This window comes from Prionailurus viverrinus, chromosome D2, assembly GCF_022837055.1.
Source record: "Prionailurus viverrinus isolate Anna chromosome D2, UM_Priviv_1.0, whole genome shotgun sequence".
Taxonomy (NCBI): domain Eukaryota; kingdom Metazoa; phylum Chordata; class Mammalia; order Carnivora; family Felidae; genus Prionailurus; species Prionailurus viverrinus.
Genome location: NC_062571.1, coordinates 35873016 through 35896680, shown reverse-complemented (window position 1 = coordinate 35896680; position 23665 = coordinate 35873016). Strand labels below are relative to the sequence as shown.

At 40.4% G+C, this 23665-nt stretch overlaps 1 protein-coding gene across 6 annotated transcripts in view; it reads right to left on the bottom strand.

Annotated features, from left to right (window-relative positions):
* Positions 1–23665, bottom strand: part of KAT6B (lysine acetyltransferase 6B) — a 195807-nt gene that overhangs the window by 111246 nt on the left and 60896 nt on the right. The gene's annotated exons all lie outside the window — the stretch shown is intronic.

Genomic DNA, 23665 nt, shown 5'->3' with positions numbered 1-23665 from the left:
TAATTCTGGAAAACAATTTGCTTTTTAAAAAGTAATCACAGTGGCACCTGGCTGGCTCAGTTAGTGGAGCATGCAACTCTTGATCTCAAGGCTGAGTCTGAGCCCCACGTTGGGTGTAGAGATTACTTAAAAATAAAAATATATATATAAAACACTATGTTCTTCCTCCAGATTATGGACATAACACAGTCATTCTAGAAAATGTATCAAAAAATTTTAAAAGAAAGATAATTTGAAATGGATGCAAGAATCTCAAATATTACAAAAGAATAATAATAAATCATAATGAGAAGAAAAGGCATCAAGAGAAACCAATGACATTGTTCTGTAAGCATGGCATGAATAGCAGGTCGACCAAGACCTAAAGTGAGTGAAGACAGTTAAAAATTATGTTCAACTGATTAAAAAAAAATGTTCCCACATAGAGCCACGTATACATAAGAGCATGAATCTCAGAGGAATCCAAATAGTGTTTACCAAATATTCTCACACATACCACATTTTGCTAGGCTACTCACAGAAATCAAAGAAAAATATTACTTTGAAGATTTCAGAAGAAAGATCTTTTACAAAATAAAGTACCCAATCTCAAAATATATTTAAAAATGTGTTCTTTCAAGAATGAAGAAAAATACACAAAATCCTCTCTCAAGAGTCAAAGGAAAGGATCTTGAAAATGGCAAGGAGTAGGCTAGACAAGATAAACAACTCAAGCCCAAGATGGGAGAAGAAATGGTAAGAGAGAACATGGCTTCTGTGCATGTATGTGTATGTATGTATGTATGTATATATAAACATTACTATGTATATATATACATTTATACTCCTTGCCTTCGTCCATAAAAGATGAGTGATGCTATCTGCTCTATAGAAGTTCAAGTTTCCAGGCCTAGACAAACTTCCTCTTATATACAAGGAGGTTGCAGACTTGTAGTCCAGTAAGTCTGAAAAGTCGAGGGGAGTGGCTGAGATGCCAGAAATCTGAATGTGAGCAAATGGCACATGTATGCCTACACGCACAGGTGCACACATAGGACAAAAATTCAGAAAATGACAGGAAAACACTGCACTTACTCTCTGCAAAAACTTTAAATGAATGAATGAATGAGTGAATGAATGAAGCCAACATGAGAGTCACTAAGCACTAAACTGCAACTTTGATTAAGGTTGTTGGAACTTAGTGACAGAAAATGCCACCCACAAAACCAAGTAATACATTCTTTTCATGCTATAATTATGGAGAAATGAGAAAAATGGTTTAAAGACAAAAATGAGCTTAAACAGGCGAATTCACAACTTTATTGGAAAACCAAAGACTGATTAATAGAGCAAGGGCAATGGAAGGTCTTTCCTATGTCCCATCCTACTCAGTAGGTCCACGACTTCAATAAAGCAGTAGAGTAAGCCAGTGAGAACATTAGGGGAAAGAGACAGCTGAATACAAAAGTATATTAACTTCCTCCCTGAAAATGGTTTGGGATCTAAGTTGTTGGGGGTGCGGCTTGGAAGCTAGGCACTCTGCTCATCACATAAATACTACAACTGCTCCACAAAAGTTCATCCGAAAAGAGAAAAGGTAAAGAACTAATATCTAGCCAATAAAGAACTGGACAAGAAACCATCCTTCTACACAATCAAGAGGATAAATTTTGCAATTGATTTTAGGGAACAGGCCCGGCCCCATTTACACTTCAGTAAGGCTGAGATAACCATGTTTTACCATTACTTTTCGGGTTTTTCATGTCCTCATTATTTACTTCCCACCACCCTTAACCTCATCATATTTTTTATATTTGTGGATATTATGATTAAGAAACCTGGGTTCAGGGACACCTGGGTGGCTCAGTCAGTTAAGTGTCCAACTCTTTTTTTTTTTTTTTTTAAGTTTATTTATTTATTTTGAGAGAGAAAGCGAGAGACAGCGAGCAGGGAAGAGACAGAAAGAGAGGGAGCACCAGTGGGGGAGGGGCAAAAGGGAGAGACAGAATCCCAAGCAGGCATCAAGCTGCCAGCGAAGAGCCTAATGTGGGGCTTGAACTCACGACCCTGAGATCATGACCTGAGCTGAGATCAAGAGACACTGAGACACTTAACTGACTGAGCCACCCAGGCCCCCCAAGTGTCTGACTCTTGATCTCAGGGTGGTGAGTTCAAGCTCTGTGTTGGGCTCCATGCTGAGTGTGGAGCAAGAAAGAGAGAAAGAGAGAGAGAGAGAGAGAGAGAGAGAGAGAGAAAGAAAGAAAGAAAGAAAGAAAGAAAGAAAGAAAGAAACAAACCAACCTTGGTTCAGAGTCTAAAATTCTGAGAATCTGGGGAACAATTCACAGTTCCTCTAGTTCATCTGGGGAAGAGGAGCCAAGGTGGAATCTGAGCTGCAATGGGCCAAATCCTTGGGGTCTACAGGGGTAAGGATAAACACAAAATAATAAAAAATATATATAGAAAGTAAAAAGGAACCAAGAACTTATATTAAAGACTTAAAGGATAGAACAGTATTTAACTAGAAGAATATAAAACTGGAAAAGCAGAAAATCAAGAAGAATATATTAGGTTGACCCATATAAAGTTGCCATTTTTATAGGTCAAAAACAGTCCAACATCACCAATTTCACAAGATTCAAATGAATAACTTAATATTTTAACATATTTCACACTGTGAAAGGTTAATCTGATACAACTGCACTGGAGAGCACCAGAGGGAAGAGAAGTTTTAGGCTCCATATGAAGGTTGTACCTGACAAACAGGGCAGCCAAACTGGAAACTGGAGGTGTGCAAACAGAACAGGATAACCCTTCTCAAGAGACTTTTGCAGTGGGTGATCTCTAAGATCCCTTCTGAATTATTCTGAAGGTTCTCGCCTACTTAGTCTAAGCAAATTCTGGTGGGTTTGGCTGTCTGTAGTGAGAGTGGAGAGGAGAGGTAGATGTGAGAAGAATGTGTCCTGAAAAGAGAATGGGACAAGAGAAACTGAGGAAGGCAAGTAAAGGAGTGACCATTTCCGCCAGCTTTAGCCCACCCTCTGTAGTACCTAAAGACCACCCAGTCTTGAATGTCATGAGAAAATTCAACCAGCATCTGTAGGCAGGAAGAATGAGCCCTGTAAGTACAGTAAGGATTTAGCACCACTAAAGTGCAGTAAAGGGGTCTGGAATGAGAGGTTTCCCTGAACTAAAGGGACTTAAAATTGCAGAACTTTGGGGGCGCCTGGGTGGTTCATTTGACTGTGTCCAACTTTTGATTTCGGCTTAGGTCATGAAATCTCATGGTTCATGAGTTCAAGCCCTGCATTTGGCTCCATGCTGACAGTGGGGAACCTGCTTGAGATTCTCCCCGTCTCTCTGCTCTTCCTGCATGCTCTCTCTCTCTCTCTCTCTCAAAAATAAATAAACTTAAAAAAAAAATTGCAGAACTGAGACCGGGCAGGTTTGTGTAGCTGGGTGTGGATGGGTAGTTTGGGACAGGTGGAGTGGAGAGCAAGTGTTCCAGGGGCTGAAGCTCCAGAAGTGGCAGAGCAGAGAGACAATAAATTTAGCTGAACAGAGAGTCTGGGGTAATGAGTCAGGGAAAGTGGGCTGAGGCCAAGACTGGAAATCATCTTGATTGCCAAGCACAGGCTTACACTATAAGTTTGTTCACTAAAGTCTTTTAAGCATGGTTTATAGACAAAAATGGAAGACCAAAAGATACATTTCATGTATTCGTGTACATGTCTGAAATATAAATATCACAAAATTTAGGATTCAGACAGAGAAAAAGCAAAAATATGTTTTGATTAATCAGTTATTTGATTTTTCTATTTTTCAGGTTAGATTTGCTGAATTTTAACCTTAATCGTTTACAAACTATACTAAAAATGCCTCATTATTTTTATTCCATCAATTTTTGTACATACTTCTATTAGACCATGTTTACCAAGCATTTCCTCTCTAATGAAAACATAATGAAAAGATATTAATGAAAACATTTGAGCTGAGTTCAAATGCAAGAAGAGCAGTAACAGCATACATTTTGGACACTTACATGCAAGGCAGTGAATGGCATTTCAAGAGGTAGACAGAAGGAGTAGTCTACCCATGGTGCAGGGAATAAGGGGGTACCTAGTCTGTAGAGAATTTAAAAACAGTAATAAACTGACTAAAAGTCAGTCTGCTTTTTATTGTCACTTTGCACTGGCAATGCTAAACAATTCTAACTTCTCCCTGCTGGGGCTGATGGCTCCCACATAGCCACCTCTCCTTGGTCCACCATTAGTACCAGCACTCAGCATCCAGTAAAAGTGTCTTACAGCAGGTCTCTTTTAACCTTCATTTCACAGATAGGGAAAGAGAGGCTCAGGAGACTGGGGTAAATGGGAGAATGAGGATTTACTCTGTGCAGCCCGATTTCCAGGTCTGCAGGTTTAACCTACAAGCTACTACTACTCAGGAAAAATGAGCAAAAGACAGCAGATACCCCAAGTTCTACTCAACTTGAAAGTCAACAGCTGAGTTTGAATGTCATCTTCCATTAGCCTTCCTCCTACCTTTTCTATCAATCAACAACTGACTACCTATAGCTTACAGAACACTTTTTACTTATTAATTCATTGCCCATTTCTTGACAGTTTCCCTAGAGAGTGAGGCAGGTTTAATTCTGCCATATTCCTGGCCACTGTGGCCTGAGGCAATGATCTCTCACAACAGATGGGCAAAAATCTACCTCATGAAAACATTCTAGACTCCTTAGCATTCATTTTAATGAGCAAAGACATCTATGTTTATATACTGTCAAAATCCCCATAATAGAAAATTTTTTTCTTAATTGCTTCAATTTTAGACTATGCCTTTTACTGGAAGTCATCACATTGAGAGAATGCAGGAAATAAATAAGTAAAAATGTATTTGCATTTCTTCAACGGTTAAAAATTTAACTGTGCAAGCAACTCATTTCTTCTCAATTTCTCTATCTAGTAAGTAGAAAGTTAAGTTATAATCCTCAAAAGTTCAGTGAGGGTAGAATCTGTTTAATAATCTAAAATCCTTAGACCATAAAATTACAAAGAGAGGCCACTGCTGTCAAGACCTTGGAAATTACAGTAGACATTATGCGTCATCCCATCCCTCAATTAGTAAGGGAGAAAGAGAAGAGAAATAAAATTGCCTTCACAAATATAAACTTTAAGATCAACACATTCTGAAGAAGAGTAGAACTATGTAGTAACTTTGGGGACACGAAATAGTTTCCAAGCCTGGACCGCTAAGCGCTGGATATATTAATGCAGCTATAGAAAGAAAGTGTCAGAGGGGCGCCTGGGTGGCGCAGTCGGTTAAGCGTCTGACTTCAGCCAGGTCACGATCTCGCGGCCCCTGAGTTCGAGCCCCGCGTCAGGCTCTGGGCTGATGGCTCAGAGCCTGGAGCCTGTTTCCGATTCTGTGTCTCCCTCTCTCTCTGCCCCTCCCCCGTTCATGCTCTGTCTCTCTCTGTCCCAAGAATAAATAAATGTTGAAAAAAAAAATTAAAAAAAAAAAAAAAAAAAGAAAGAAAGTGTCAGACAGCAAGGTGGTCAGTCAGCAGTGGATGCAGAGACTAATGGAGTGGTAGGCAGGATTCTAAGATGGCCTTCTAGAATATACAACTTCCCGTGAGTGTGAGCAGGACCAGGAGTATGATGGATTTCACTCCCATGATTAGGTTATGTTATATGACCAAGGCGGGGGGGGGGGGGGGGGGGGGCGGGGGTGCTGATGTAATTAAGATCCCACATCCACTTATTTTGAGCCCATCAGGAGGGAGATCATCCAGGATGGGCTTGCCTTAATCCGACTGAGGTGTTTTTTTGTTTTGTTTTTTTTTAATTTTTTTTTCAACGTTTATTTATTTTTGGGACAGAGAGAGACAGAGCATGAACGGGGGAGGGGCAGAGAGAGAGGGAGACACAGAATCGGAAACAGGCTCCAGGCTCTGAGCCATCAGCCCAGAGCCCGACGCGGGGCTCGAACTCACGGACCGCGAGATCGTGACCTGGCTGAAGTCGGACGCTTAACCGACTGCGCCACCCAGGCGCCCCCCGACTGAGGTTTTTTAGAGGACCACAGAATAGAAAGATGGGAAGCATATAAGAGATTGTCAAAATGACCTTGAAGAAACAAAAAGCTATGCAGTAGAGTGGGCCATGTAGCAAGACACCCTCTAGGAGCACAGGGCCTCAGTCCTACAACCACAAGGAACTGATCTCTGCCCACAGTCAGTGAGCTTGGAAAAAGACCCTAACCCTCAGATGAGATCACAGCCCTGAGCTGACATTTTGATCTCAGCTTGGTGAGACCCAGAGCAGAGGACCCAACTAATCCATGCCTGGACTCCTGACCTATGAGGAGTCAGATGTTAAATGTGTTGGTTTTAGCTGCCAACTGTGGTGACTTGTTAACACAGCAACTGAAAACTAATACAGCAAGTCTCCAGATAAGTTGGCAGTGACCATCTAAAAATTGTCCAGGACAGAGGGAAGGCATCCCTGTCGTGAGACAGAAAAACTCCAATCATCTAACTGTTCTGGTTAAATGCCATGCTCACTAATAGAAGCTTGGCTTCCTACACAGGTCTCCCCTCAGGGAGATAATATATTGACCATACAAACTGACTATCTTGGTCCTTGGGACAATTACTCCTCAGGCAAACAAATAAATTTACTGGTCCCCTAACTTCATATATCTATTTCTTTGGCTAGGCTAATGCAAGTCTGTCCCTACAAGAAAGCTCTACCCTTGATATCCTGAGAAAGTCAGGAATAATCTCACAAAGCTTAGAATCAGCCAGACCCAGAAATATATTCGTTTTCTATTGGCACAGTGGCTTAAAACAAGTCCAGGCAGCCTTGACTAGGTTCTCTGCTTAAGGTCTCAAAGGGCCAAAATAAAGGTTCTGGCTAGGATGGGCTCTTATCTGGAGCCTCTTGGGAAGAATCCACTTCCAAGATAATTTAGGTTTTTGACAGAATTCAGTTCCCAGTGGTTATAGAACTGAGGTCCCTGTTTCTTTCCTGGTTGTCAGCTCGGGGAGTCACATTCAGCTTCTAGAAGCTAACCACATTCTTTGGTACATGTCCCCGCCATATTCAAAGCCAGCAACAATACACTTAATTGAATCCTACTCATGCTTCCTGGTAACCAGAACAAACTGTTTTCAATGGGCTTTGTGTGATTAGTTTAGCCAACCTGGATGCTTTTGCCATGTGAAGTAATGTAATCATGGGAGTGCTACCTCAACACATTCACAGGTTCCACTCAAACTCAAAGGGTTACACAAAAGGCAAGGGTCATTAAAGAGGTCATTCTTAGAATTCTGCCTACCACACCAGACCAAGGAAAATCTTTTTAGAGACAGAGACAGAGACAGAGAGAGAGAGATAGAGAGATTGGGAGGTGTGGAGAGGTGCTGAGGGAGAAAGGGGGAGAAGAGGGTGGAAATCTTAAGCAGGCTCCCCACTCAGTGTGTAACCCAACGCAGGGCTCAATCCCACGACCCTAGGATCATGACCTGAGCCGAAATCAAGAGTCAGATGCTCAACCAACAGAGCCACCCAGGGACCCCAGACCACGGCAAATCTAGTAAGATAATGAAGGTTAGCCCTGGGAGCATTCCTGAAAGAGAAGAACCAGTCAGCTCCCTACAGAAGATATCTCATATACCACATGGACTGTCAAAAATCGAATTCATCTTGGGGCGCCTGGGTGGCGCAGTCGGTTAAGCGTCCGACTTCAGCCAGGTCACGATCTCGCGGTCCGTGAGTTCGAGCCCCGCGTCAGGCTCAGGGCTGATGGCTCAGAGCCTGGAGCCTGTTTCCGATTCTGTGTCTCCCTCTCTCTCTGCCCCTCCCCCGTTCATGCTCTGTCTCTCTCTGTCCCAAAGAAAATAAATAAACGTTGAAAAAAAATTTTAAAAAAATAATCGAATTCATCTTAAAGAGTTAGGGCATTTCCTTTATCAACATACTTTGAGCACACATAGAAATTACATTTAAAAAGAACTAAGCAAAAAGCATAGACCAAACACTGAACAACCACTTACTATGAGGCACTATGTTAAGCATGGAAATACATACAAAATGAAAATATACACAAGTTAAGCCCTCTCAAAGGGACTGATAAGTAGTGCAACTTGAAGAGAAGATAATATAAAATGACTAACGATGCCACACTTAATATAGTCAGAAGTACAAGAATTAATATTCACACCAAACTACAGGGCTTTTAACACAATGCTCACAGCCAGAAGTATTCCTACAAATGTCACTGGTGACTAATATATATGTAGACCTTTAAAATATTACCAATATGAAAAAAATTACCAATATGATCTTAATTTGGGGAGTATTTAATGCATACACAAATTTTCATGTGTAAACAAGAAAAAATATAAGAGGAAATATACCAAAGTTGTTAGCTAGCTTAATAGTGGGATTATAGCAGGTTTTAATAAAATTACATTTTTATTAATTTTTTAAATGTTCTCGGGGCGCCTGGGTGGCGCAGTCGGTTAAGCGTCCGACTTCAGCCAGGTCACGATCTCGCGGTCCGTGAGTTCGAGCCCCGCGTCAGGCTCTGGGCTGATGGCTCAGAGCCTGGAGCCTGTTTCCGATTCTGTGTCTCCCTCTCTCTCTGCCCCTCCCCTGCTCATGCTCTGTCTCTCTCTGTCCCAAAAATAAATAAACGTTGAAAAAAAAAAAAAATTTTAAATGTTCTCATTTTTTTCAATAAGCATGTAGCACTTTTATAACCAGGGGAAAAAAATACATATAGACATATAGTATACACACACACATACACACACACACACACACACACACACACACACACACACACACATTTATATTGGGGAAGTCATGGCATTTAGTCCAACCAACGTTTCCTTTAAGCCAAAACCTGTCCTGTGCATAGCCACAGCCCCCTGATCTAGAAAACACAGGCAGTTTTTATATAACACAACACATTAGTAGAGACCCCATTATCTGAAATCTGAACAAGAAAAACTTGTTAATAGCAGAAACTAGAGCTGAAAGGATATAAGAGAGATGAAACTAATAAGGGCCACAACAAACTGACAGCACGGGGAACAGAAATGATGAATAAACAGATGCTATGAGGTAGAAGAAAAGCTGCAGAGTGAAGGAGGAAGCAACACAGGAGAGCAGGGAACAGAGCAAGCCCTGTGCAAAGGAAGGCAAAGACAGAAAGCAGACGGGACTAGAGGAGAATGGATGGGTGGATGGCAGACAGATGGGCAGACAGAGGGATGGATGGACAGGTGGACCTTTGGCCTGAGTTAGCATCTTAAGGCTCTTCCTTTGATTTCTGAGAATTTTCCAGCCCCCACTTTCTAATAAATGATTTTTTCATTCCTTTTGACCAAAATGAGTCCAAGTAAAATGACATTAAAAATATTATTTCTATAAGGCTAAAAATTAAAATAAAAGACAAGTTTTTAAAGGTGTTCTAAAAGACAATTTCTTAATTTTGCTTTTATTCTCTTTCTTCCTTCTTTTTTTTTTTTTTCTTTTTTTTACTTCTTGTCTAGTTCCTCCCAAAAGCTGGTGGGAACATGGGAATCTCTGAATCTCCCCACCCCCAGCACTCACAAACAGAGCAATCCCAGCCAGAAAAGGATTTGCCTATTAGCCACGCTATCTCCACCAAGACAGCAGCCTTATTAAATTACAACTGTTTGAACAAGGTCAAGCACTCAGAGTTTAATTCAAAGTGTTTCCAGGTATAATGCTGTCAGGTCAACTTAAACAAGCCAACAGAGGCTTGGAGCCTGATTAAATATTAAAACAGAATCTTTCACATCTGTTTTTACCCAAGGATGAAATTACTGTACATCACTTCAACCAGCTCATTAATACACTATACACACATCTTGCCTCAAAGGTTACAGGAATATCAATGCTTCGGAGGCCTGCAGTGAAACCTGCCCACACAGCCAGAAGTGAGGTCACCGCACACTTTACAGGACGTCAATATTTCTTTACAAAATGTGAGAGATAATCAGTTAGACACAGACACATTTTAAATTAAAGAATGAAAACCTCCACGAAGTTAAGCCAGTTGCTTTTGATCTGAACCTTTTAATCATTCATTCAGTGGGCTTTGATAGGTAACTTGATAGCACACGTTGAGCAAAAATTTTGATTCAACAGTAATTATTTTATAAAATGGAGGGTTGCCACATCCAAATAGATGACCATGGTGACTACATTTTTTTAACTTACAAAAGCATGAATATAAAAGGCACATATAAATATTTTAAAGCACAAACATTTGGGACACTAAGAGTATAAACTTTCATGGTGCATTAGTTAAAATAGTAGTTGAAGACTTGCTACTTTAAAAACTCCTATAACAGGGAATGACACCAGACAAACAGTCTAGAATTACTTAAGAGTATTTTCGGTGTCTCCCATACCTGACAGGTGACAGGTATGTGTCCCCTATAACTGAACCCAGTGAACAATTTAAAAACTGCATATGCCATAGACTGTAACTGCTATAATTTGTGGCTGCTATGCACATTTCCTATCTTCCCTTCTATTGATACACAACCGTCTTTCTTCTGGGGAGCGCCACTTCCATTACTGGTCCTGGAGAGGTGTCACTCACGGTGCCCTCCCCCCCCCCCCCCCACTCCCTTGGATAGACACACCCTCAAACCATAGTCCCCAGGCTTCTGGGGACGGTGGCTGGTCTAATGGTTGGGCACATGCCTCAGGCAGGGTGTTTCTATATGCATGCCAGGATAGAAAAGTCTTTGGGGGCTGGAATTGCTCACCTGGCAGAACATATGGGCAGCCATTTTCCCATCCCAAGAAGAGAGCCAAAATGCAAAATGTGTGTAGGGAGGGAGCAGACGTCAAGATGCAGAGAAACAGCCCTGACCACATCCTCTGGACAACAGGAGCCAATTGAGCCTAGTCCACCTCCACTTTCTGTTTTGAATATTAGATGTCTCTAGGTAACTATTAACATTGCTATTCTGACCCAAGGCACAGTTAAATCACATGCTTGCTGTATGAAATCCTACTGATCTCTCTTAAGTTCTATAGAACTTCAGCTTCTACATTACCCAGAGATTTTTATTTTGCACTGCTTTCTTACTGTTTCATATGTGTAATTGATTTAAAGTTTTAAATTTCTTATTGCTGTATATTAAAAAGAATATAAAGGCGGCGTCTTAGGTGGCTCAGTCAGTTAAGCATCCAGCTTTTGCTCAGGTCATGATCTCGCGATTTGTGGGTTCGAGCTCCTTGTCAGGCTCTGTGCTGACAGTTCCAAGCCTGGAGCCTGCTTCAGATTCTATGTCTCCCTCTCTCTCTGCCCTTCCCCCGCTTGTACTCTGTCTCTATCTCTCAAAAATAAATAAACATCAAAAAAAAAAAAAAAAAGAAAATAAGAAACATGAAGGCTTCCTAAACCTAAGGTATTTTAAATAATGTAGTTAGTTCAATATAGACTAGAACAAGGATTATACATTCCAGCTATGTAAGAACTGACCAAAAATAAAGAAGCTGGTATTAATGTGTTACTTGTGGACACTGTTTCACTACAATATTGCCAAACATCATGTGTTCAGGTTTCTTTACAAGAAAACAGACGATCACTCTTCAGGAGTAGAGATCAACTTCATCCCCAAAGAAGTGGTTATAGTGTACAGATTCCTAGCATTAAAAACCTCTACAATCCAAGTTGAAGCTAAGGAAAAATTATTCAAGAGCCATTTGTTGGATTGTGGAATTTTAAAAATCCACTTAGAATGGTGATATATTGTCTAATTTAAGGAATAATTTGGGAGATGAAAAATCAAAGGTTCATTTTTCTCCCCGAAGGTATAATTACATTGGAAAATGAAGGTGACTATTAGTAGAGAATTGCTTCTTTTTTTCTGCCACAGGATATTAAATAGCATTTCAATGGAAAGACCACGGGATATGAAGCCAGGAGACCCAAGCAGGAGTTCTTGCTCTGCCACTGACTGACCATGTGAAAATAAAACAGACAATACACAAAATTTCTCTTGACCCTGTTTTCTTAGCTTCACAAGAGTAATACCCACCTTACCCACTATATAAGTGGGCAGAAGGCTCATTGAGATGAAATCCACTGACATTTCAACATCTAAAAGCAACACACAGGGATGCCTGGGTGGCTCAGTCGGTTAAGCATCCCACACTTGATTTCTGCTCAGGTCGTGATCTCACATTTCACGTGAGATCAAGCCCCACGTCAGACTCTGTGCTGACAGCACGGAGCCTGCTTGGGATTCTCTCTCCCTCTTTCTCTGTCCCTCCCCCACTTGTACACGTGCTCTTGCTCTCTCTCTCTCAAAATAAATAAAACATCGTTTCAAAAATAAAAACAATATACAAATAGAAGTAGAAAAATATAGAATCTAGAAAAAATAAAGTAGTTAATATCATGTGCTATGATCCTAATCCTCTTCCAATTTTATGAGAAAACGAAGCTCAAAGAGATTAATCCCAACTTGTACAAAGTCACAGGGCCGGTACAAGAGACAGGTCCTTTTATGGCCTACAGAGTTCCCCATCAAAGCCCTGCCTCCAGTGACTACAAAACAAGGAAGCTACACACCTCAACTCATGAGGCTCCAAATTCTAGGTCACTCTGCCTGGTTTACAAATACATTTCACATGTACTGAAAAAAGTTGTATAGTAGGTATTATTATTGTCTGTTTTTATTAAACATACAGTTTATTATTGACAAAGAAAATGTCCAGCAAATATATATAAGGGCCTATTGTGTTTTGTAGAATAAAAAAATTTTAAATGTCTATGCTAGGCTTGGTATGGTTAAAAAGCTAATTTAACACAGCAAAAATATCTGCAACTGAATTCTAGCTAACTTCCTATGAAATTTTCAAGTACTAAGAAACAGAATAGTTCATAAATTTTCAATTTTTGGAGTCAAAAAAGCAACAAAGATTCCTACTTTTAGGTTCATAGTGTTCATTTACTGAAAGTGAACTGTGATGAATACATTTAAATTTTTAATAAGATGTATTTTTTATAGAAAAGCTGACATTTCCTGACTAGTGATTTAAATCATGACGCAAGTTGAAATCATTTAAAAATCAAGTCCATCTCAGATGAAGCTCACTGCTACCACATAAAATAGATGCTCAGTACATCTTTTATATTCTGCAGGATGCAAGTAGCATGCCTTGTTATGAGGTAACAGAAAAAAAGAAAGTCTCCAGGTAGTTGTGCCTTACTGGACGTCCCCTGCCCACAAGGCTTAAAGGAAGTTAAAGGAACTAATCAACCTAATGGACCAACGGGAAGCTACACATGCCTGCGGGCTGCCACAGCGGGGAGAGGAGCTGCAAAACAATGGCTACTAGACATGGGCCACCACTCTATGTGCACTGCTCTAGGTATACAATCAGATTATTTCTGGGACAGACATTTCATGTCATGCTAAGGTGAGGAGGAGGGGAGCAGGAAGGGCTCCCTGGGATGTGTGCCTGAGTGTGTTGTCTGTGCCTGGGCTTGTTTCAAGGGTGGAGAAGGATGCAGTGAGACCAGGTTAGGCCATGGTATCGTAACAAAAGCATTCAAATACTTAGGAAAAGGCTTTTTGAAATCTTAAACCATTAAACACCAAGTTAATAAAATACAAAGTAATTTGTTTAACAGAACTCCAATACAGCAAAATCTTATACCACACACAAATTCATACTTGGAACGATATAATCAAGCAGAGTAAACCATACTAAATGTAAAGTCAATAAATTCTTTTTTGATTGTTCAGCCCCACCACAACCACCAGAGAAGACTATGAGGAATTTAACAGAAGGAAATTAATCATCATAATACTTTAGTTCAATACTGAGCTACAGTGAAATAATTTGGGCATTAGTACAGTTTATTTGAAATAAGATTTAAAGCAGCACATTTAAATGAAGCAGAATTCATTAAGCAACCTCTCAAAAGGATCATTTCCTCTAATTATTGCTTTTATAACAGAAGACAAAAGCAACCCAGTGTAAGTTCATAAAATCCACAATTAGCTGCCAAAATCTTACCAGATAAAATTAAAAGAGAAAGGATATTTAGAAGCACAATTGGTAAAAGTTCTGTTGTTTCTTAAAAAAAAAGCACTTGCCCTTTCTTTCCACCCATAATCATTAAAAGTAGAGATACATCATGTGCCAGATATTATGGTAGATCCTCAGGAATGAAGGAAAGATAAGAGAACACCAAGCTGGATGCTCCAGAAGCTTATAGTGCTGAGGTAGAAGGGAAGAGGGTTATAAAGATCCTATTACCTCCAGACAAGTGTTCTAACACAAACGACATCTAAGAAGTTATGGAGAGAAGGAAGCTGTGACTGACTGGTTGAGTGGAGAATCTCCACATTTGAGCCATGTTTTGTTTTGTTTTGTTTACATTCATTTATTTTGAGAGAGACAGAGATAGCTCGAGTGGGGGAGGAACAGAGAGAGAGAGAGAGAGAGAGAGAGAGAGAGAGAGAGAGAGAGAATCCCAAGCAGGTTCCATGCTGCCGCTGCAGAGCCCGATGGGGAGCTTGAACCCACAAACTGTGAGATGATGATCTCATCCTGAGCCAAAACCAAGAGTCAGATGCTCAACCGACTGAGCTACCCAGGATGCCTTTGAACTATGTCTTACAGGAGAAGGAGTCTGAAAAACAAGGTAAAACAAGAGGGGAAGGAAGAAACAAGAGGGGAAGGAAGGCATTCCATAGTCCAAGTAAAAGAAACAACAGTACAGGAAAGGGTACCAAGGATGAAACAGAGTATTTTAGGGAATCTTTGGGCAGAGGAGGAGTGGGGGATAATAAGGAGGCATGAAGATGGGATGCACAAAGCTGGAGAAATTGATGGGAACAGGATTATGGAAGAGTATTTCTTTCAGTCAAACTATGGAATTAGTTCAAGCTTTATGTCTTACTCAACGGAGCTTGCTGGGAAGATACTTAAGACCTGATCAAAATCTGTCCTATTATCTCCTAAACTTTTCAGTATTCCAAAGTATTTAACAATTATACTGTTTTAACTGCAATACACACACACACACACACACACACACACACATGATTAAAAGACAAAATGAAAAGGCAACTTAAGAAATGGAAGAAAATATTTTCAAACCATGTATCTGATAAGAGTTAATATCCAGAATATAAAAAGAACTGCTACAACTCAACAACCAAAAATACGATTTTTAAAATGGGCAAAAGACTTGAAAATGGCCAGCATGTACATGAAAAGTAATTCGACATCACTAATCATAATAATAATGCAAACCAAAACCACAATGAGAGAAGCCCTCACATTCATCAGGATGGCCTCTATCAAAAGAACAGAAAATTACAAGTGTTAATGAGGATGTGGAGAAGTTCGAACCCTTGCGCGCTATTGATGGGAATGTAATTTCCTGTGGCCATTATGGAAAACAATATAGAGGCTTCTCAAACAATTAAAAATAGAATCACCATATGATCTAGCAATCCTACTTCTGGGAATATATCCAAAAGAAATGAAAACAGTATCCTAAAGAGGTATTTGCAACATGTTCATTGCAGCATTATTCACAATAGCCAAGAGGTGGAAGCAACCCAAATGTCCATCAACAGATGAATGAGTAAAGAAACTGCCATATATACACACACTGGAATATTACTCAGCCTTAAAAGAAGAAGGAAATCCTGTCATATGCTACAATATGGATAAACTTTGGGGATATTATGCTAACTTAAATAAGCCAGTCACAAAAAAACAAATATTGCATGATTCCACTTATGTGAAATACAGTAAAACCTTGGATTGCAGGTAACTTGTTCTGTGACTGTTGCCCAAGATGAGCATACATTTCTAATAAATTTTAACTTGACAAACGAGCAATGAATTGCAATATGAGTAGTATATGACGCCAAATGTCACATGATCACAACTGAGCCAAAGGTTCTTCTTTCTCTCACTCGCTCGCTCACTTGCTGTGGACTGTGGGTGATCGTCTCCCATGCACAGATGCTCAGTCTCAGGTGGTGGTGTTTGGCAGAAATCAGTGATTTTTCAGAATGTTGGGAGGTGCCCACAACTGGATTAGTGTATGTTTTGTCACTTCAAAGCACCTGTGGACAGTCCTTTGCTTTTCCCTACAAGAGTAACCTGAGAAATGCTTTGCTTCATTCTAGACCAGGGTGCCTACAGATATAGACCCTTTCCACTGCTGCCTTATTGCCAGTTACATTAAATACAATATTTGACAAGAGTTTAATACTGTACTGTAGTCAACATCCATGTGAGAGTATACAATGGCCCCCATGCAGAAGAAGATTCCATTGAGCCAAGAGATAGCAGTGATTTGGTTAGTGATAGTGAAAGTCGTCCTACAGAATAACCCTCCTCTCTCTTTTCTCCCTCACACCAGCCACGAAGGCTTTCAAAGGTAAGGGTTGGTTAATTTATTTTTTTATCTATTGTATTTTATTATTTTGTATTACATTACAGTATTGTAATCATTTTTATATGAATATTTGTGGGTTGTGGAACGAATCATCTGAGTTTCCATTATTTCTTATGGGGAAATTTGCTTTGATATACAAGTGCTTTGGATTACAAGCATATTTCTGGAATGAATTATGCTCACAAACCAAGGCTTTACTGTATCTATGGTAATCAAACCCATAAAAGTTGAATAGTTAGGGGCGCCTGGCTGGCTCAGTTGGCAGAGCATAATCTTAATCTCAGGATTATAAATTCAAGCCCCACATTTGGTGTCTTTACACTTAAATCCCTTTACTTAAATAAAATATTAAAAATATTTAGAGGTGCCCAGGTGGCTCAGTTGATTAAGCATCTGACTTCAGCTCAAGTTATGATCTCACAGCTCATGAGTTCCAGCCCCCACTGTCAGTGCAGAGCCTGCTTAGGACTCTCTTTCTTGGCCTCTCTCTCTCTCTCTCTCTCTCTGCCCCTCCCCCACTTGTGCTCTCTCCCAAAATAAAAAAATAAACTAAAAAAAAATTTTTTTTAAAGTAGAATGGTAGTTAAGGGTGTGGAAGAGGGTTGGGGGAGAAGGTATTAGTGTTTAATGGGTAATGAGTTTCAGTTTTACAAGATAAAAAAGTTGTAGAGAACTGTTACACAATAATACACACATAACACTACTATCCTATACTTTTTTTAACATACTGTACTATATGTTTTACACTTTAAAAATGGTTAGAATGGTAAATTTTATGTTATCTTTTTCACAATAAAACAAACAAACCAATAACAAAAACAAAAAATTACAATTAAAGGTTGCAAAGTTCCAGGCTAATTCATAAAGAGTTCCTAATGTCAATATGGGAAAACAACACGTATTAGCTGTACAGTGAGTTATCAAATTTACAGTGTTCTGTTTAGAGTGAAGTTTCAACTTTTTCTGATGACACAGTAATTACTGGTAAGCTGAATGCCTGAAATCTGCAGGGCACAAAATAAATGAAACTGCACAGAATCATAAAATACAGCTCTAGTCTACTGGTGCTGAGACTGTTGATTGTTCCATCATGGATGGAGTTTTCAGGGTTCAGTAACCTAGAACTACTGAGGGTTAGCTAGAGTTTAAAAAAGAAATCATGACCTTAAATGAATATAGCCAAACTTTCAGGTCCAATCTAGTCTAAATCAAAACCAATTTCATCCAATGTGAAGCTTTTCCCCTGATACCAGTGAAAGGACAGGGCAGGGGTCAGAGAGTGACAGGAGGCAAGTGTGAAGAAAAGGAAACAGAGAAGTCTATCCAATCGTCTGTGGTCCCCTGGCCTGTAAAACAGCTGCCAGTTGCAGGAGTTCAAATGCAGGCAATGGGGGCCCTTGGCTCATCTCTCACTACCTCCTCTCAGCTCCTGCCCCTGTAGTTCACCCACAGCTTCTTTCTGCTGGGGTCCTACACAGCTGGCCCGGCAGGCTGTCTTTGTACCAGGGAAAGTCTTTCAAGATGATTCACAGCTGCCCTCCAGGGCAGACCTCCTGGCCAGCAGGAAATGTCAAGCATTTGCTGTCCCCTCTCCACACACTAACCTCCTCCCACTCCCCAGGGTAGCTCCAGCCACAACGTTGCTTTCAGTATCTGTGCTCACAAACATCTCCAAACTCCAGGAGAGACACACTACAGTCTCAACAACTCTTCCATAGGATTCCATTTTAATCCCATACATACCAGCTCAGGCCTCTCTCAAATGACTGGGAGGAGGATAGGGAGAGGGGACTCTCACTTCCCCCAGGGAAGAACACTCTCTACTCCTAGGAGTTCCTTGCATGGAATCCATTTCTAGTCTCCCTGACACAGCCTGGGTTATAGGGTGGAGGGCATAATAGTTGTTAAACCCATTTGGCCACCGCTTGACAAACCCTGCAATGGATGATTCTAGAGTCTCTCTTCAGACAATGTGTGTACTTAACACCTACTGGCAACAGCTTTGGGACCTGGATCAAAATTTTAGACAACAGGAAAACTCCCATTTAACCTGCTGTAATATATCTGTATAATAATAGGAGAGAAAAACCATAAGGACTGCATCAAACTGAGGTACTTTGTTATCAGGTGCCGAAGGTACCTCCATGAGGCCTAAAATTCCTCACTCAGAGGACAATGTGAAATTCAACTCTATTAAAGTCAAATAACAGCACAAACAAGCACAGAAGAAGATATCAACACTAAACACAAACCGTTGATTGGCAGGCTGTGTCACCATGCAAAAGCTTGGACTGTCTGCTACCCAATGCTGAAAAGTTCTGATTATGTGCACAAAGGTGGTTAGAGGTATCAGTGCAAAATATACAAAAGTAAAGGCTAGGCCCATGTTCAAGTAAGACTATGCAGGAAGGAAATCTTGGTAATTTTACTAATAACTCTGCCACTAACTGTCTCTGCATTTTAGAACTTTCTCTCCCGATTCAAACTCCAGGGTAAGAGCAGTCAGAGCGCTGGGCCTAAGTAGTGAACCCACACCATAACTCCTAGGAGGCGAGAACAGGAAACCCTCATTTTAATGAGGTAGTGTGGGACAAGCTGAGGGCGAAGTACAGGGTAACAGCACCTCCCCCCGCCCAGGTGGGATATGTGTGATATTCCTCGGACACTCCTGGCTGGCTGCCCAAGAGTAGGGGAAAGGGAAGAAAGCAGATGGTTGACTGATAGAAATCACAGTCATGCAAGACAGGAGTCTCCTTCAGTTTACTGATAACTTAGTAAACATAACTTAGTAAACGGCAAGAAAAAGGCAATCTTATCCATAGCCTAATCTCCAGAAACCTATAGACTCTGTTTCCTGGAGCCCTAATATCACCCTCATCAAGATGTAAGGGGGTTTAAGTGCTTATGTGGGAAACACAGGCAAATGAAAAATTAAATTCCCTTACTGCCTACAGCTCATTGACAAGTCCTTGAAACAGGCAGTGACCTTCCTCTAGGAGCTCAGCTGCCTCAATGATGACACTTTGCTAGGGGCAAAAGGGGATCTTGGCTTAACATTATCCTGACCCCCCAGGATCCTGTGAGTCTCCTTAAACACATAAAAATTCCTTTGCAAGCCTCCTTTATCTTTAACCCCCAATTATATGTTGGTAATTATACTCCAAGCATATGGCCTGGTAATACATCTGAAGGGTCTCATGACTGAGGTTTTACTAAACAGTAATAAATGGTGTTTTTCTAACAACAGCTAGTCCCTCAAGGTCCTGGAAACCTTGCTTCCAAAATTCCTCAGAGACTTATGCTGCCCTTAACCAACCCCCCCCCCCCCAGCCCCCGTAACCTTAAGGTATATAAGCAGCCCCTCTTCACAACCCCAGTGCAGGTCTTTCTGCCCGTGGGTCCTGTCCCCATGCTTTAATAAAATCACTTTTGCACCAAAGATGTCTTCAAGAATTCTTTCTTGGCTGTCAGATCCGAACCCCACCATCATCCCAAAGCCCCATCAATTTGACCTACACCGGCTTCCAAGCAGAGGGTAAACCCTACCACGGCCCACCAGTATGCAACCTATAGTGGACATCTTTAAAGAACTCAGAATATAAGTCAAAACAAAACAATACTGGCAATGATAAACAATGTTATTTCTGGCAGTCCACATTACATGCCAATATCATTTTGTCTAAAAAATAATTTATAAAAGCATATTACCACCACAGTCTGCCATCATCAGTCAGAGTTAACAAAAAAATGAAAGCTCCCAGAAAGGCTAAGATCATTAATGCAATCCTGATAACAAAGACGCCAGGAGATTATTTAATTTTTTATGTCATATCATGTTAATTGTCATGTTTAAATTTGTAAATTGTTGCTTGTTTAAAAATCCATTTGTTAAAATAATAAATAATGCATGTTGTAACATATTAGTAAAATTACTATTTTTTAAAGTATCACAGGCACAGATGAGTAAGCATTTCAGTGCAACTGCTCATACCATTCAGGGAAAGACAAGAGGATCTGATTAAGTTACATCATGGCAAAAAAGCGCAAGTTGCTACCACATTTCCCTACTGCAAACTGACCCTCTACATTTCAGATTCCTAAGGTCAGCTCAGCTCAGCAAGGCACCTGGGGAGCCCAAGCCAGAATCCAGAAAGGAGGCTCCCTACCCAAAGCAGCGCTTGAAGTAGTAGCATCAGCTAACATGGAGGTTGAGCTGGCAATGGAAAGGTAGCCAGGTTTAAAAGAAGGCTGTAAGGAATTGCCAGGACAAAAGATTTTCCAGATCATGGTAGAGCAAAGGGAATATGGATCACAGCTTTGCTTAAACAATGTTCACCCATTTTTATCTCTCACTAACTTTACTCTGTACATCTTTCATGATCAATTTCTCCTCTTCATGCAGGAGTCCGTTCATTACTTTCATTAGGCAGGGGTAAATACTAGCATCTCCTTGGAAAGTGAAGTGGTTATTTGCAAATGCAGGCAGGCAGAGAGAAAAACCAAAGTTTGTAGTACGTGCAAGAAACTCCTATGTTCCATATACTTTTAACATAAAATTTAAACCTATATCATAAACCCTTAGAAAATGAACTTGAAGTGACTGAATTAAATAAAAGCTAAAACCAGTGATGTTACAAAAATACCTGGTAACCCAAAGATTAAATGTAAAACATGAGCCTACTGAGTCAAGGTCAAACTCCTAAACCTGACATTCTCAGCTCTCTGTGATCTGGTCATAAGCTACCTGTTTAAATCTTACTTCCTACTGCTTCCCTTTTATATACCTGTTCTATACACCCGTTTGTGTGCCTGTACCAAGGAAACTGTACTGCTCGCACAGTTGCTCATATTCTCCTTTGTGCCTCCGTTCACAGTGGTGAGCCCTCCTTCCTTTCCTTTGCATCCCTCCTTAAAAATCCAAATTCTACTACCCCAAATGACACCTTGGCCAAGAAGTCTTCCTGGATTTTCCAGCGACTGCTCTTTCCTTCCTCTGGCTCCTACAGCTCTGGCTGTTCTCTTATAATAGACTATACTCTGTACCTTTTTAATAGGCATCTTTGTTTATAACATCACTACTAAACTTTCAGTGTGTATCTTCACAACACAGCTCTCACTTAAGGGGAAACACCCATACAATACCCTGTTTACATAGAAGGGTCCCAGGGTCCAGCCTTCAGGGCACAACACACCAAACCCCTCACCTATGGCAGGTCATCTTCTACCTGCTTTGTTACACCTCACAGATATAAAAACCCATTTAACTACTTTGGCTCTTCCCCACTAAGGTTCAGTTCTCTCCCAAGACAATCCATTCTCCTTTCAATGTCGTTGGTAACGTTCCTTCGTTTGGCCTATCTTCTGCCTCACCATACAATTTCCTCATCCAAACAGTGGATAGGATACCACCGACTGGGTTTGCCAGAGGGAAGCCCCAATAGGTAGATGGGGAACCCTGCAGTAATTACCCCTGGCTAACCAGGCACCACCTTGTAGATTGAAACCTTCAGCCTCTTCACATAGACAGTGGAGGTTAAGATGGAGCACTGGCCCCGGGCTCTAGAGTCTTGTTCCCCCTTGGACCTCAGCACACAATTCTCTCTCACTGAATCTTAAAGCTACTTAGCTCTTTAATGGAGCTGAACAATCTCTTAGCTGTCTGGGCCTTAAAGTTCTCAGATGAAGCTCAGTATCAAGTATAAGGTCAGAGGTAGAGAGATATGGTTCAGAGAAGGGAATTCATTTTCACTGTTAAATTTTTTTTTTTCAAATAATACATATAATACAGGTGAAGTCAAGTGTCTATTGACATCTCCTCAATCCCATCTCAGTCCTTCCCAAGAGTCCTTTATCAATGCATTTATGTATCATTGGCCATTAAATCTAATCTTATCACTTAGAATATACATTATGCTTCACCAAGAAAGAAAAAAAGTTTAACTATTAAACCATGCCACCACTTGTTAGATATACTGATTTTAGAAATGTTGACATGTGAAAAACATGCTTTAGAATCCATGAAAAGCATGGATTGAATTGAAATGATTTTATACAGAGATTTCATATGCACAACACATACAGAATCCATAAAATACAATACATATAGAAATATATCTAGTTTTGCAAGTTTTTTTTTACATGAATGTGGTATTTCTATAATTTATTTTTCTCAGTAAAAATATATCAGGGGGAGTTTCCCACATCAGCTGCCTACCAATCTACATTTTTTTTAGGTGTTGCATAATATTCCATATGCTGGCTATACCACCATGTATTTAATTATTCCATTTTTTTTTTAAATTTTTTTTTTTCAACGTTTATTTATTTTTGGGACAGAGAGAGACAGAGCATGAACGGGGGAGGGGCAGAGAGAGAGGGAGACACAGAATCGGAAACAGGCTCCAGGCTCTGAGCCATCAGCCCAGAGCCCGACGCGGGGCTCGAACTCACGGACCGCGAGATCGTGACCTGGCTGAAGTCGGACGCTTAACCGACTGCGCCACCCAGGCGCCCCAATTATTCCATATTTTAACTATTACTAACAATGATGGGATGAGAGTGTACACATGTGTATATTGCTAGACACAGAATTACTGAATCAAAGATACCTGGCCTTATTTACATAAATAGTGCCAAGCTGTCCTCCCAAAAAGGTCTGAACAAATACATTCACCATATATAAATGATACCCATTTTCCTCAGTTATCAAAACAGATTATTATCTTTTTTAATTTCTGCCAATCTAATGGGAGAAAATAATATCGCGTTGTTTTGCAGAAGGCTCCTTATATTCTCTGTATTTATCCTTTGTCTATTACACATGGCCTATTTTCTCCCAGTCTCCCATTTATCTTTTAATTATATTTGCATTTTTGTCTTTAGTGATACAGACATTCCAAATCTTTAAAAAGTCAAATTTACCCATCTTTTCTCATCTGTACTCGGGATTACCTTACTTTTGGAAATATTTTCTTCTAATAGTTAACCCATTCTTTGCAAACTCCACTGATGTTCTGGCCTGACAGTGTTTGGGGTACTCTCACAACCCATACACTGAAAAATTTCTACAATTATCCCCAGCCCACCTCTGAAAGGGGCAGGTGCCAGTCAGTGCACTGCCAGCCTGTGGGCACTATTTCAGGAAGGACTAGCCAGTTCCCTTCCTTACTGTCTGAAGCAGAAG